Raw genomic sequence first — 14,332 nt, 5'->3', positions numbered from 1 at the left:
GCATTAACACTTTCAACTCAGGTTAGGTTGAATATCATAAGGTGGCCTGCCGTCTTGCATTGGTGTATTTCCCTATAACCCTTGATTGATTGGCAGCCTAGTGGCGATTTGGTTGTTGCTGCTGATACGTAAGCTCTTTGCTGATATATACAGGGTTTGTGTCTTTGTAGACCAAGCATTTTTATCCTTTTAGAATGCTGTGATTCCATCTCTTAAAACTGCCTGGCACTTAGTAGGTGCTCATTAAATGTTGAATAAACATTGGTATGAATATAATACCAATATGTCTACAATACCATATGTGTCATCCCCTAAATGCAAACAGTGTGTTACATGTCATTTATATTTTTCTGTATCTTGTACACTTGTTCTGAGGTACTTGCACTAGTAATTTTGTATGATTTGAGTAAAGAGAATATGCACATTTAATAACTTGATTCATTAGGTTGCTAGATTGCCCTTTGAAAATGTTCCAGTTTTACTGTCACTCACATATTATAATAGTTTTTTTCAAAAAACAAGGATACATGCAAATAGTAAATAGTTCAGTTTGTACTAAAGTGGATATAGTTAAAAGTTGCCTTTCCACCCCTGGTTTCTAATCCTCAATCTTCCTTCTTCCCAGATATAAGTACTGTTACTAATTTCATGTGTAATTTTTCAGAGATAGTCTCTGTATATATAAGTTGATACTCTTGTTATAAAGTCAGCATATTGTAGAAACAATAGCCTGATAAAAATAGATCTGTGGACCAGTCTCTGACAGTGATATACAGTTGATCCTTGAACAACAGGGGTTTGAACTGCCAGGGCCCACTTAAAAAACGAGTATTCAGTTTTTCAATAAATACGTTCTATACTACACCATCCCGAGTTGGTTGAATCCTTGGATGTGGAACCCCAGGTATGGAGGGCTGACTGTAAAGTTGTGTGCGGAGTTTTGACTGCGTGGGGGGGTCAGCACCCCTAACCCTAGCGGTGTTCAAGGGTCAACTGTATAAGCAAATAACCTAAATATAAACTTGGTGAGAAGGATCCAGAAGCAAATTCATGACTAGTATATAAGCAAGTAGTGTTCATGCCAGCCATGCAAGGATGATTCAATTTTAGGAAATCTGTGAATATAAGTACCACATGGTTAGGCCAGAGGGAAAAAACATCACATGAGCAGCCCTACAGGTTGAACTTTTTAGTATTTTTATAACTTAATCAAAATCATTGTTCCATTTAGATCTTATTTTGATGTCAGTAGTCATATAATGATCTCACATTCTATTTTAAAAGGCTAGCCAATTGCCCAGTACTATTTATTGAAAATTCATCTTTTCCTCACTCATTTAAAATTACATCTTGTCAAATACTAAATTTCATAATTTATTTGGGTCTGCTTCTGGACTCATTGGTGTGTGAGTCCATTAACTGTCTTTTCTGTGACAGTATGGAATTATTTTGATTGTGTAAGATGTTACTATTTGCTGTGCCCACTTGTTGCCTGTCCATACTTAGATTCATTAATTTGACACCATTCCATATACTCTAAATTTCTTGGTTCTACATAATATTTGTATCAATGACTGTTCATCATGGCTCTTGACTTTCCCGCTTTAACAATTTACTAGAGTAGTCTCCATCTGAATTTTTTTCATTATTCTATTTTGTGTCAGTTCTACACAGGGTTTTTGTTTTTCCCAGCTGCTTTTATACTTTTTTTTCCTGCCAGGTGTACCGTAAAGATGTATGGTGTATATATATATACATGGGCTTTATAACAGGAAATTTTACATGTTAAAATTAATATACAGGGTGATTTTAATCAGCATACACATAGCATAATAGAAGAGCTAAAGCAGAAAAAGTACTATAATATTTCATGATCTGTGCTTCCTTGCATGCCTATTTGCTGCACATTGCTTGTGTTCTTGGTTGAGATAGTCTTATCAAAGTAATATTTATGGGATGTTTCATGACTCCCATATTCAGAGTCCTCTGTCTCGCCTTGTGTCTTTGCATGCCTTAAACAGGACCCCTTGTCATACACAAGTCATTCAATTTTATGTTGTAAAAATTATCAATTTTGGCACTTAACATGTGACTCTGGACTATACATCAGAATATTTGGCTGTCAGTTTGAAATTAAAATTTATGCATAATATAATTTATTTAACAGATTACTTTAAAGCCTTTTGTTCCTTTCACAAATAATGGTGAAGTGAAAACATGATCCATATTTCCTTGTGTGAGTATTTTTATATGATTTCTATATGATGGTATCTTTGCAAAAGTTGGAAAAATATGAACAATTTTTATTAAAGTTCTTCTCAGTTGCCCATCTAGAAATGTTTTACTTAACCATTTTTATAGTTGCTTAATTAATTTTCTTCAAAATACAAGGCTGTGGATTGTTTAACCTGTATTTTAGCACAATATCACAAAACAGGTTATCCCCAAATTTTCCTTGCACATCAGGGGCCTCAACAAGGTTGTTATAAACTTGATTCAATTTCCTTTATTGAATTTGTGATAAGTCTAATTTTTAGTACATGGAAAGATCAAAATGTGTGGTGACCTATTGATAGAGTAAAATTTGGGGGGATGTGGATGTCATCATTCTGGTTATTTTTTTTTTAAATAAACTTTTTGTTTTTAGAACAGTTTTTGGTGTACACAAAGTTACAAAGAGTTCTCATATATGCCCCACTCAGGGTCCCCTATATTAACATTTTATGTCAGTTACTATGGTACATTTGTCACATTCCCTCTCTCCTTAACCCCTGGTAACCTCTAAATATAATTTTGGTCTCTGTGAATTTTCCTATTATGGGTACCTCATATAATTGGAACAGTATAATATTTGTCCTTTTGTGTGTGGTTTATTTTACTTAGCATATTTTCAAGGTTTATCAGTGTTGCATGTACCAGCACTTCATTGCTTTTTTTTATGGCCAAATGATATTTCATTGTGTGTGTATGCATATATCACACTTTATTTATGTATTCAGTTTGTTTATATGACACATTTTGTTTTTATACAACATATATTAGTATATATTTGTTTATATATACACTTTGTTTATAAAACACATTTTGTTTATTGTCTAGTGGATAGCCCTGCTCTACAACATGCATGTAATGTTTTTGGTTAATTGTTTCTACATTTTATTAAGCTAATTAAATTGCTCATAGTAAACTGTACAGTAGAGAATTATTTAACTCTTGCAATAAAAATCTTGAAATTGGCTCTGTAGTATTAAGATAAAACTTTGGTCTGCTGAAATTATGAGGCATCTATACTAATATCAGCACAGGCTATCCAAAAATTAACAAAATATTTTCCTATTTTAGTTGAGATACCTTTGGCATCAATGTCTATTTTCCTTGATTAAAATTGAACAGTAATACTAATTGGGTAAATAGTTTTATGTGATTTAAAATATATTTTTCTTTTAGCTATAATTTTTAATATAGGTCAGTATTTTGTGTAGAATTGGTGTCTATTTCCTGAACATTTGCTCTTTACTTTCCTTTTCTCCTTATTCTCTTCATATTTTCTGAGGACGTTTAGTCAATTTCTTTAGGAAGGAATAAGTTCAAATCTATGTATCTATCACTCAGAATCATTTTCTTTCCCCCATTATACAATGTATTAAAAAATTATAAAAGGCATAGGTATTCATTGTAAAAAATTGAAGTAAAAAAGCATAGCACAATTAAAAGAAGAATATTCAGAACCACTCAGATTTTTGGTACATTTCTTTTTAGTATATGTATGTATACTGATAACATTTTTAGATGGCTCTTAAATTAACGAAAACATTTTCCTGTCTTTAAATATGAATACACACTAATCTCATTTGGACCGTGATTTTTTTGGTATAACATCTCCCTCTTTTTTAGACATTAGAATTATTTTAAGTTTTTTTAAAAATAAAATTTGAACATATCAGTACAGTTAACATACTTACAGAAACATCTTTGTGTACGTATCTCCCTGATAATTTCTTATATTATAAACTTGTTAGAGACGCGATTATTTTTTGTTTGTTTTGCACCTCTTGATTAGCTGATGTGAAGACAGTTAAGTGTAAAGTAATTAGACCCACATTCAATAAGCAAATGTTGTCCATACATCCCTACATCCCTTCACACTTAATTTATTGTCTCACCTCTGACAGACATACTCATTCTGTGCCCTGCTGTCATCCACCATCCTTTACCTTCCTCTTTCAGTCCTATGTTATGAGATGCCTCTGTTCCTTTCACTTTCACTAGTTGATAACACTTTTAATGGTTGAAATATTATTTTAACCTTTTAATCTGTTTTCCTAGCACTTTCTACCAAATACAACTATTCCTTCTCATTTAAATACCTCTTAATCATATCTATTTGTTCTATTACAGACAGCAGTCGGTTTTATACAATATCCTTTTTCTTTTATAATAGTCTTTTGATAAAAATAGTTCACATTAACTGAGCACATAGTGTTACACACTGTTCTTTCACTTTTTTTTTTTTTTTTTTGCAGTACGCTGGCCTCTCACTGTTGTGGCCTCTCCCGTTGCGGAGCACAGGCTCCGGACGCGCAGGCTCAGCGGCCATGGCTTACGGGCCTAGCCACTCCACGGCATGTGGTATCTTCCCGGACCGGGGCACGAACCCATGTCCCCTGTATCGGCAGGCGGACTCTCAACCACTGCGCCACCAGGGAAGCCCTACACACTGTTCTATGTGTGCTTTGACTCAGTTTTAATGGTCAGGAAGTAAATTCTAATATTATCCCTTGTTTTTTTCAGCTGCCGTAATTGAGGTCAGCTAAACTCAGTAACCTTGCTCCCGAAATGTCACAGAGCAATTCAAGCAGTTCATCCCCAGAGTCTCTGCTCTGTAGGTTCTCTCTCATTATCTTTTTATCAATGATGCTCTAGTTGGAGGTAAATTGAGGTCCTTTTCAATGTCCAGGGGTAACTGTGCTCCTAGGAAGATCAGGAACTCTTTAAGATTTGCCCTTTTTTTTTAAGTTTAAATGCTGGACCAGCAAAGTAGAGGCAATCATTAGAGTATATAGGATAGGTGTGTTAGGATTAACTGGGGTACCTTTCTAATAGAACACCTGGATATGACCCTTATCTCCACATCTGGTTTTCAAACACACAATTGAACCATACAGAAAAGACCTTTTAATAAAGGCCATTTCCTCCCAAGGTTGGTTCATTTTAGAGATAGCCAAACCTAGAATTGTTCTAATTGCTTCTACTTGATGTAATAATCTCACCATCTCTGGTGTTAGTATCATTTTTATTACATTTCAAAGACAGGTTATCAAACCAAGAGAAGTTCAAAACTCATCCAAGCATGGCCAGACAGTAAATTGTAGACTCCCTTTTTGAACCCATGTCTTATGATGGAAGAGCCTAAGCTCTTAATTGCCCCAGGATACTACAGTGTCATCTTTGGACTTCCTTAATTACCCTTGACCTCTCTGGTATTTCCTCTTGTGATGTCTCCATCCTAACAACCTTTATTATACACATGTTTTCGTAATTTAACCACACTCCATGGAAGAAGCATTTTTTAAAAAATTTTTATTGGAGTATAGTTGATTTACAATGTTGTGTTAGTTTCAGGTGTACAGCAAAGTGAATCAATTATACATATGCATATATCCACTCTTTTTTAGATTCTTTTTCCGTATAGGCCATTACAAGAGTATTGAGTAGAGTTCCCTGTGCTGTACAGTAGGTCCTTATTAGTTCTCTATTTTATATATAGTAGCGTGTATATGTCAATCCCAATCTCCCAATTTATCCCTCCCCCGCCACCCTGGAGAAGCACTTTAGAATGAGACTTGTTCCAAATTACTCAGTTGATTTCCCAAGTAGAGATCTGCCTTTTGGTTCCTTTATCTGGCTACCAGAATAGAGAGATTCCTGGGAGCCAACCTGCTATCAAGTCAACTGTTTTACCCCAGATGTTTCTGTCCAGGTTCAACCTTGGAAATTCAGGCTCCTCAATCTTCAGGTCTTCATCCTCCATTTGACTTTCCATCTCGTCCGCGGAGGATTGCTGAGTTAAGTCAGGTGAGCGATCATTCCATCTCATTATCTTTCATGTTGTTGGGACAAGGGCTGTCTTTCTGTCAGAGGGGGAAAGTTTTATTCCTTTAAACTACAGAATAATTTATAAACTATAATGCATAGTCCAATTGGTTGGTTTTAAAGAAAATCCATTAAAAACAGAGCTTTGCTGTGCCTAAACTGAATATCTGTCTGTGTTCCTATTGATTATTACCTACCATGGGCCTTGCAGATGTGCTCTTCCCCACATCCTCGGATAAGTAAATTATAATTGGTGTACATATCATGTACATTGTACAGATAATCAGAGTGTGAATTGGAGAGAAAATAATTTTAACAAGATCAGAATGCTTTTTAAGTTACAGTTTGAATTTGAAGGCTCTGCTGTTTGTGGCATTTTACATTCCAAGGAAAGCTTTGAATTGTTTGGGATTCAGTTAACTCACATTTCTCAAAGGAAGAGAAGCATGGCTAACCTTCACACCTGTGAAAATTTCCCCATATTTGCTTGGGAACAGATGACCCGTATGCACTTATATATTTGTCTAAGGGATACATGTGGTTTCTCAGCAGTTAAACCTTCAATTCAACTGAAGTGCAGTTAGCCTTCCCCAACAGGGCGGTCTTTCTCAATAAGTTTTCTTTTTTAATAGGAAAGAAAACGGCCGTGCACAGAGGGAGAATTGATCACCGTCTGTTCTTCAAAGACACTTCTGTGGCAGTTGTTGGGGCTACTAGTGCTCACTGCCCTGACAGAGACCTGCTTCGACAGGGTAGGAGGAGGGTGGGCTTTGGGTGTCAGACCTGCATCTCCACTGTTAACTACAGCCCTTTTGAAAGTCAGGCTTTACTCCTTTTCCAGGGACTCCTTTGGGATTGAGAAGCTTTCTTTCTATTTATTGGCCTTCAGCCTTGACTTGGCCTTGAAGTTTCTGAATTTCTAGCTCACAAGTTTTTTCAGGTTGAAGTTAAATATACTTAATTCACATACGTGTGAGTCACTTCAGTTGTAATGTGCGCAAGTCCTTAGACCAGGCACAGTTTCTTACCTGGCCACATGGCCCTAGTGAGAATAGCATCCCTGTGTCAGGGCTGAAACAGCGAAGCAAAGTGACTGATAGACCCAGATTGCTGGAGCCCAGATTCAGAAGCAACTAACATTTATTGGGTAATTCCTGTGTGTTAGACACTGTTCATGTATTAAATCATTTAATACAGTAACCCTTTCCTTTAGGTTCTGTGAGTAGTCTTATCCAGATTTTACAGATGGGGTAATTACAGCTTACACAGTCTAGATGACCTGTCAAGGGTCACACAGCAAGTCATTTGCAAAGCAGGGATTTGTACCCAGGTGATCATACTGCAGGGTCTACACTCTTAGCCCCTACATCAAGGCCCCTCATCGATTGCTGTTTCACTCTCCTTCCCCTGGCATGTGCAGTTATTCCTTCTTGCCCCCTTTCATTTATCTGAGTCTAATACTTTCTCTTTTTTTTTTTTTAAATCATACTTCTCACCTCCACCTTCTCCAACCCTTCATATTCAGAGTTTAACCACCTGGCTGGGAAAGCTGGCAGGCTTATACAATAAATAAATCCTCATAAAATTCTCAGCAAAGCAGATGGGGGTGAGTGTGGGGTCATTTATCCTTCTTTTGGAATATAAATGGGGTATGGGGTGTAGGGATCATGGTCTCTTGGCATCATTGTCTCCTGGGAGCTCGGGAGCATCAGTGGTTCAGCTAGAGTGGTGTGCTGGCTTTTTGGGGTCCATGTTGAGCCAGACAAGTGAGGGGCTTTGTGGAGTCACTGAAGAATGAGTTATGTGCCCCTTGGTGCCTCTTGGTGTCTTTCATTTGTCTCATTTTAAGACTTCTCCTTTTACCTTTAAAATGGTGGTTGTGTGTGGTGGGCTTACTTGTTGAAGGCTTCTGTTTTTAGACTCTAGCTTATTCTCTGTGCCTTACCTCCCTGCTTCTGCCTTTGAGGCTTTAACCCCAGGTGACTGAGCTAGTTTGGTAGCAGCTTGATTGTTAAGTAAATGAGTGTTCACAACAGGAGGAATTTTGAACTGACCTACTAAGAGGGTGGGCAGGGCAATTTAGGGAGTCCTTTGTAGGTTTCCCCCCATTAATCGTTAGCCTTGTACCATATCACTAGTGAGCTCTCATTTCACAGTGCCTATGAGTTCGTCTGTCTAGGAGGTCACTTATTTTACCCTGGCCCCTAAGGAATGCCAAATATCAGGAACTGTAATCACTTACACTTAACCCTGCTGTTGGATGCCTAATGTCCCCTCACACCAAACTGTAACACAGCTTGAGGCAGAATCTGGGAAGTGCCTTTAGGTCCAAGGAGCAGGGTGGTAGGATGAAGACTCACTTGGCATTATTAGACTTTGCCATGGTTGACAACCTGCATCAGAAGAATTGGTGCATCTCAGAAGATGTTTGAGATTGAGTTCTTTGGGGCCACTGCTAACACCAGAGCTGTCCTGGGGTGGACAGTGCCGCTCCCGAGCCTCAAGGAAAGGGGTGTGTGGTTAAGAGAGAGAATACAAATCCATATTCTATAGAGTATTAGAGCTGAATAGACTAATTGCCTGATTAGGCCCTATGAGTTTCTGTGTGTGAACACTGAGATCCATGGGTTGGGTGTGGGTGGCTTGTCTGGCCCAGGATAGATTGAAAACTCAAGGAAACTGCATGAGCCCTTCTAGTACTTTTGCTTTTGGTATTTAAGGGATTTTAGAGTCTTGGCTTCCCATCCATTAAGAAACAATTAAGAGGGAAGTAGGGAGTAAGGTGTGGGATAGTCAGCATTTCCTGTCATACAGGTTGATGCTATTCGGAGTTCTGTTTGAGAGTTATTAGGTAAGGGAGATAGGTAGGGGTGAGGGCCTGAGGGCTTGGGGCAAGAAGGGAAGAAGGGAAGGGATGGAAGATCCATCTGGAATCGGTTTCAAAGAAGAAAGACTGCATAGTGCTTTGAAGAAATCAAACATCAGTCCAAGAAGACATGTGATCTCAGCAGCTATCTTCACATCACCCCATCTCCTTGGCAGGGCTCAGCCTAACCTCTGCCCCCTTAATGCCCATCCTGGTTCTGTGTGTTTTGGAGCCCAGCGATTGTTTATGCTCTGGGTAAGCTCAAGCACTGGGAGAGGGACCACTTGTGGCTGTCACTTAGGCCACGAAAGCAGCAGGGAAGGGATGGTTTCCTGTGGAATGGGGATGTGGTGTCAAGCTGATGAGCAGCAGAGGAGGTATTTGGGGCAGCATGGAGGGAAGGATGCATATCCTGTAGGAATCAGGGGACACAGGTTTTTGTCACCTATCAAGTGCCTCAGTCGGGGATGGCTGCAGCTCTATTACACAACCCTATCAAGCAGGCACTGTAGTTATTAGCAGTGACTTTGAAAAAAATTATTCTTTTGCCTCTTCTCTTTTTCACTCCCAAGCTGCTCAATATGTTGAAAATGGAGTCCAGGGACCATCGTCTTTATATAGAAAGTTCCAACTTGAGATGCCTTTATTATTACATCCAAGAATCCTCTCCACTCTTTCCCTGGCTTCTCATCCCTGTGGGATTGATGGGCCAGCCTGTGTCCTACCAGTGTTTCCTGAGTATTTATCACTGTTCAATTTGGGGGTTAATGGGAGAAGGATGGCGGAACTACGATGGATAATCAAGTGTGTTAAGATCTTAAAGATTTTCTGTGGATTTCGACATGACTCAAAGAACCTTCCTGTCCGGTAAGTACAGGATAGTTGAGCAACATACATAACTACAGACATTAGATTGTAGGCCATCTGATTGAGTAATTTGACTTGAAGCACTTCCTAGTTTGCATGTTTTACACTTGAGGATAAGGTTAAGAGAAGTTAACCTATTGAAAAGTTTTAGTTGCTACTGGAACTATGTTCACTTAATACAGGATGCCAGTATTCTTCAAAGATGAGAGTTCCTCTATAGGACAATAGGAAGAACACGCAACATTTGTTCCCCAAGGAATAGTACACCATGGTAGACAAGGTTCTGGGTCCCCTGAGGGGTCTCCAATCATAGTATTGCTGAAATTCCAGCTGTCCTTTGGGATGGGATGTCTTTGGCTTAGCTGTACTTTTTACTGGCTTCTGCTTATCAGGACCAGAAGGCTGTCCAGACAGATGCTGCTATGATGAACTCTTGGTGTTCATCTCAGGAACTCACTGCCCTTACAGCCTTTTAACTAAGTGCAGTAGTTCAGCATGTGCTCTACAGTTAGGAGGTCTTAGATGAGACTCCAAAATAAAAGATTTAAGAAATCCCATACCTTATGTTAGGACCAGAGCACGTGTTCAAGGATGTAGTGAGATGGTTTTTTGTTTATTTTTAACATCTTTATCGGAGTATAATTGCTTTACAATGGTGTGTTAGTTTCTGCTTTATAACGAAGTGAATCAGCTATACATATACGTATGTTCCCATATCTCTTCCCTCTTGCGTCTCCCTCCCTCCCACCCTCCCTATCCCACTTCTCTAGGTGGTCACAAAGCACCAAGCTGATCTTCCCGTGCTATGCGGCTGCTTCCCACTTAGCTATCTATTTTACGTTTGGTAGTGTAAATATGTCCATGCCACTCTTACTGAGATGGTTTTTAACCAGAAGGATGGTTGCAGGTATTGACCTCAAGAATAATCTGGAACAGGTTTGCGATGAAGAGAACAAAGATTACCCCTGCTTTCATCGGGAGGAGGAATGAGCCTGATGCCTTTTGTTTGTGGTATACTTGGCCCATAGAGCTTTGTGATGCCTACATTGATAAAGGCAATCTTTGATCACTGCCAGAATGGCCAGTGCACTTTGCATTTATTACCCTGTATTGAGTTACCCATCCTTTGGATGAGTTGCTTTCTGTGCTTAGTTTCTGAGCTTCCTTTGCACTTCCTGGTTCACATCTCAAACGCATATTAAGAGCAGTCAAGAAAGGAAAGATTTTGTTTATTTCAACCTTTAAAAGTGACATACTGGCAGAGATGGGAATAAAATCAGCTTCTGAATCATCAGTTTCAGATTCCAGCACAAAAAAATTGGCATTTTTAAGTGAAAAGCATATGGTTTTATACATGTGGGAACTACAAACTGGGCATGCTTTCCACAAGAAGGGGGGAATAAATACTTTTTAATGTGTCCTTGGAGTATGGGTGGGACTCATGAATATACTTCCCTGCTTGGCTGTTTTATTGATTTGAAGGAGTCCCATGCAGCGGCACAAAAGATCTCTCATCGTTGGAAGTTAAGGTTAGTTCACCTTTGCTGCTCCCTCTCTACGTTGCACTGGAGCGTGTGAAGTAGAAATGTAGGTCTCCTTATAGTTTGTCCTAGACCCCATCCATACAAAGGCCCTTTTCTAGAACCTCTTAGCATATTGTGAAGTGCCTCGCATCATGCACCCCCAGTACTAAGAAGAAATCAGAATTGCCTAATGACAGCATTGGTCAAAGTGTCCCTGAAAGTGAACTAGGAAGCAAAACTTCAGATGGGAGTTTGCCATCGCTGTCAGCAAATATGCAACAATCTTTTAGGTGGTGAAATTCTTTAATGCCTAGTTAGTAATAGTGCCTATCTTCAACAAACTTGCTATCTGAAAATATTCTAATATAATTTTGTCACCCATAGTGCCCCCCTGCTCTTTGGGAATCATGTTTGCAATACATTCTCCACTCATTGGCTTTAAGGGCAGTTTTCCTGTAAGTGGACAAGAAGCTGTTGTATACTGCTAGCACTTTTTGTCCTAGCCACCTGGGGTTCTGGGACTTTGTGGTCCTCAAATATCCCCTGATGGGCTGGGTTGTATTTTCCCAGATAATCTCTGTTAATACTATTAGTAGACATTACTATTCCTTTCAAGCATTCTACTGCCTAGGACATGTTACTTGAATTTTCATTAAGGTTATTCGGACAATTCCCTACATTGGTAGTGCAGGTGAGCTTTCTTAGTTTTTCAAGAAATGCCTTTAAAATATTTGTTTCTTTGAAAGCATATAAGTGCCTAACTCCTCTTCTAGTTGTCTGTCTCCTAAGTATGCTCCTGTAGATGCTTTGTTGCATTGTAGACAGCCACTGCTGGAGAATTGGCTGTCCTGAGACAGGATAAACGTGTTAGACATGGTGCTACTCTATGTTTCTAGTTTAATTGATTCTTCAGATGGAATGTAACACCCAATTGGCAGCTTAAGCTCAGCAAATCTTCCTATGATATGGTTGTAATGAACTTCCAATTTTGGTTTCTCTATGGACAAATTAGCAAGAACGTCAAATGTAATTGCATGACTTATCCTTTGGAAATCTCTGGTGCAGAGCACTGTGTTCCAAAGTTTAGACTTAGTAAAAATTTTAGTAAAATTTTGCTGCTTATTGAAAAACTCATTGTATCTTAAGGTCCTTTATTTCTAGTAACTGTATATTCATGCTTACGTGTGTGATAAACCAGTCACTGTTTTTTAGGTGCAATATTAATTTACCTGGGCTGCTTCCATCTTTTGCAAACAGGCAATGCAATCAAGTTGTCCAATAAAGTCACAGGTTTGGCATCCGTCTTTGAAATATTGAGCCACTAATTGGAATTTGTAGTGCAATAATGTAGCCATTTGCTATTGGGTCAGTTTTCTATGGGAAGTTTAGTCTTGTCATCACTTTATGGCAGATAATACTGCAAACCTGGATAGCTATACTTTTCCATATTTGTGTCTTTACATTAAGTAGCGTTACTACTGTCATATACCTATAACGTCAGTCACCTACTTTTTATTTGTTGACGCTGCCAGAGGCTTGCAATGGAGTTCCCCAATTGTCCACTCTGCTTTGCCTCTGCAGAGGTGACATTACAAGTCAACGTCTCAGGGTCTCTTCCAGTTGCATTTCGTTAGGATCCCTTGATTCTATACCAATACAATAAGGCTTTTTAAAAAAGAAAGTTTGCTAGGTATCCTTAGGTGCCTATTTACTTTTTTAGGGAGTCAATTTTGTCTGAATATTTGGCAATGTTAAGTAGGATCCCACTGCCAATCATATCTTTCACGAGCCTTGACGAATTTGGTGCTGTGTTTTTGTGTTTTGGACAAAAGACCCATTACCATGGATCTTACGTATATTTCATTTGTCTTTACAGTGTTGTCTTTTATAAGCTATTAGATGAATTTTAAGAAAATTACTCTTAGTAATGCACTTCTTGCGTTGGAAACAAGCAAGTCAATAATAAAGGCATTTGGTGGCGAAACATTTTAAATTAAATTGTATGTCTGCTCTTGATCCTTTATGCTGAACGTTTCATGAACGTATTTGATTTATCACCATTATCATTTGCAAATAATTTTACAATACCACTCTCCAACGCACTGATAGCATGTGATTATCCGGGCATATTTCTAAATGTTAGATTTGGTACTGTCTCAGAGTTAGGTGATGCTCTGTACTAAATTTACCCACACTGCTATTTAACAGGTGACGAGCTTGCATTCTAAGTTTGGTTCTTGACAGGCCAAAAAGTATATGTAGGTAAATTTAGTCGTAAATGTATGCGTCATTCTCTGGGCTCCAATATCCTACAGCCATTGTTTCATTATTAATTCCACTGCCTATTTTTTCACCCGGTACGCGGGCCTCTCACTGTTCTGGCCTCTCCCGTTGCGGAGCACAGGCTCCGGACACGCAGATCCAGCGGCCATAGCTCACGGGCCCAGCCGCTCCGCGGCATGTGGGATCCTCCCGGACGGGGGCACGAACCCGTGTCCTCTGCATCAGCAGGCGGACTCTTAACCACTGTGCCACCAGGGAAGCCTCATTCCACTGCCTGTTAAATCTGCAGTAATAGTGTGGCGTTTTCATAGGTTGTAATGGGTGTTTTCACATTTGTAACTGAACTGTAGAGAAGTTGGAGCTAATTCGAACATGTATCCAATTGGTACATGCATCATTACCCTTTGGGAATTTAGACGGTTTGATGTTCATGTGAATGTAGGAAATTAGTGTCATCAGCAGTGCAGTTTAATACCTCTGCTACATAATCAAATATTGAGATTGGTAGGAATTTGGCGCCATCTTGTGGATACAAGATAACCACTATGTTAGCTTTTATGTTGTACCTCATTTGTCCACAGGGCAGCACCTTTTGTGAAATCACTACAGATCAGAAATGCCTCCCCAATTTTCCAGTAACATTACAATCTGGTTCCTCCATTTTGAGTCACTAATATATTTCAGGGTTGTTGTTGAGTGT

General features: G+C 38.9%; 1 long non-coding RNA gene across 5 annotated transcripts in view; it reads left to right on the top strand.

Annotated features, from left to right (window-relative positions):
• The window catches only part of LOC114906198, a 61,199-nt gene that overhangs the window by 31,930 nt on the left and 14,937 nt on the right, over positions 1 to 14,332 (top strand). For all 5 annotated transcript variants that reach the window (XR_003796395.1, XR_003796396.1, XR_003796398.1 and 2 more), the window contains exons 5-6: positions 5,981 to 6,075; positions 6,726 to 6,845. This is a non-coding gene — a long non-coding RNA (uncharacterized LOC114906198). The remainder of the gene's footprint in view (positions 1 to 5,980; positions 6,076 to 6,725; positions 6,846 to 14,332) is intronic.

This window comes from Monodon monoceros, unplaced genomic scaffold, assembly GCF_005190385.1.
Source record: "Monodon monoceros isolate NGI ecotype Baffin Bay Population unplaced genomic scaffold, NGI_Narwhal_1 Super_Scaffold_22, whole genome shotgun sequence".
NCBI lineage: Eukaryota > Metazoa > Chordata > Mammalia > Artiodactyla > Monodontidae > Monodon > Monodon monoceros.
Note: the sequence above shows the minus strand (reverse complement) of the source record. Positions and strands in the feature narration are given on the sequence as shown.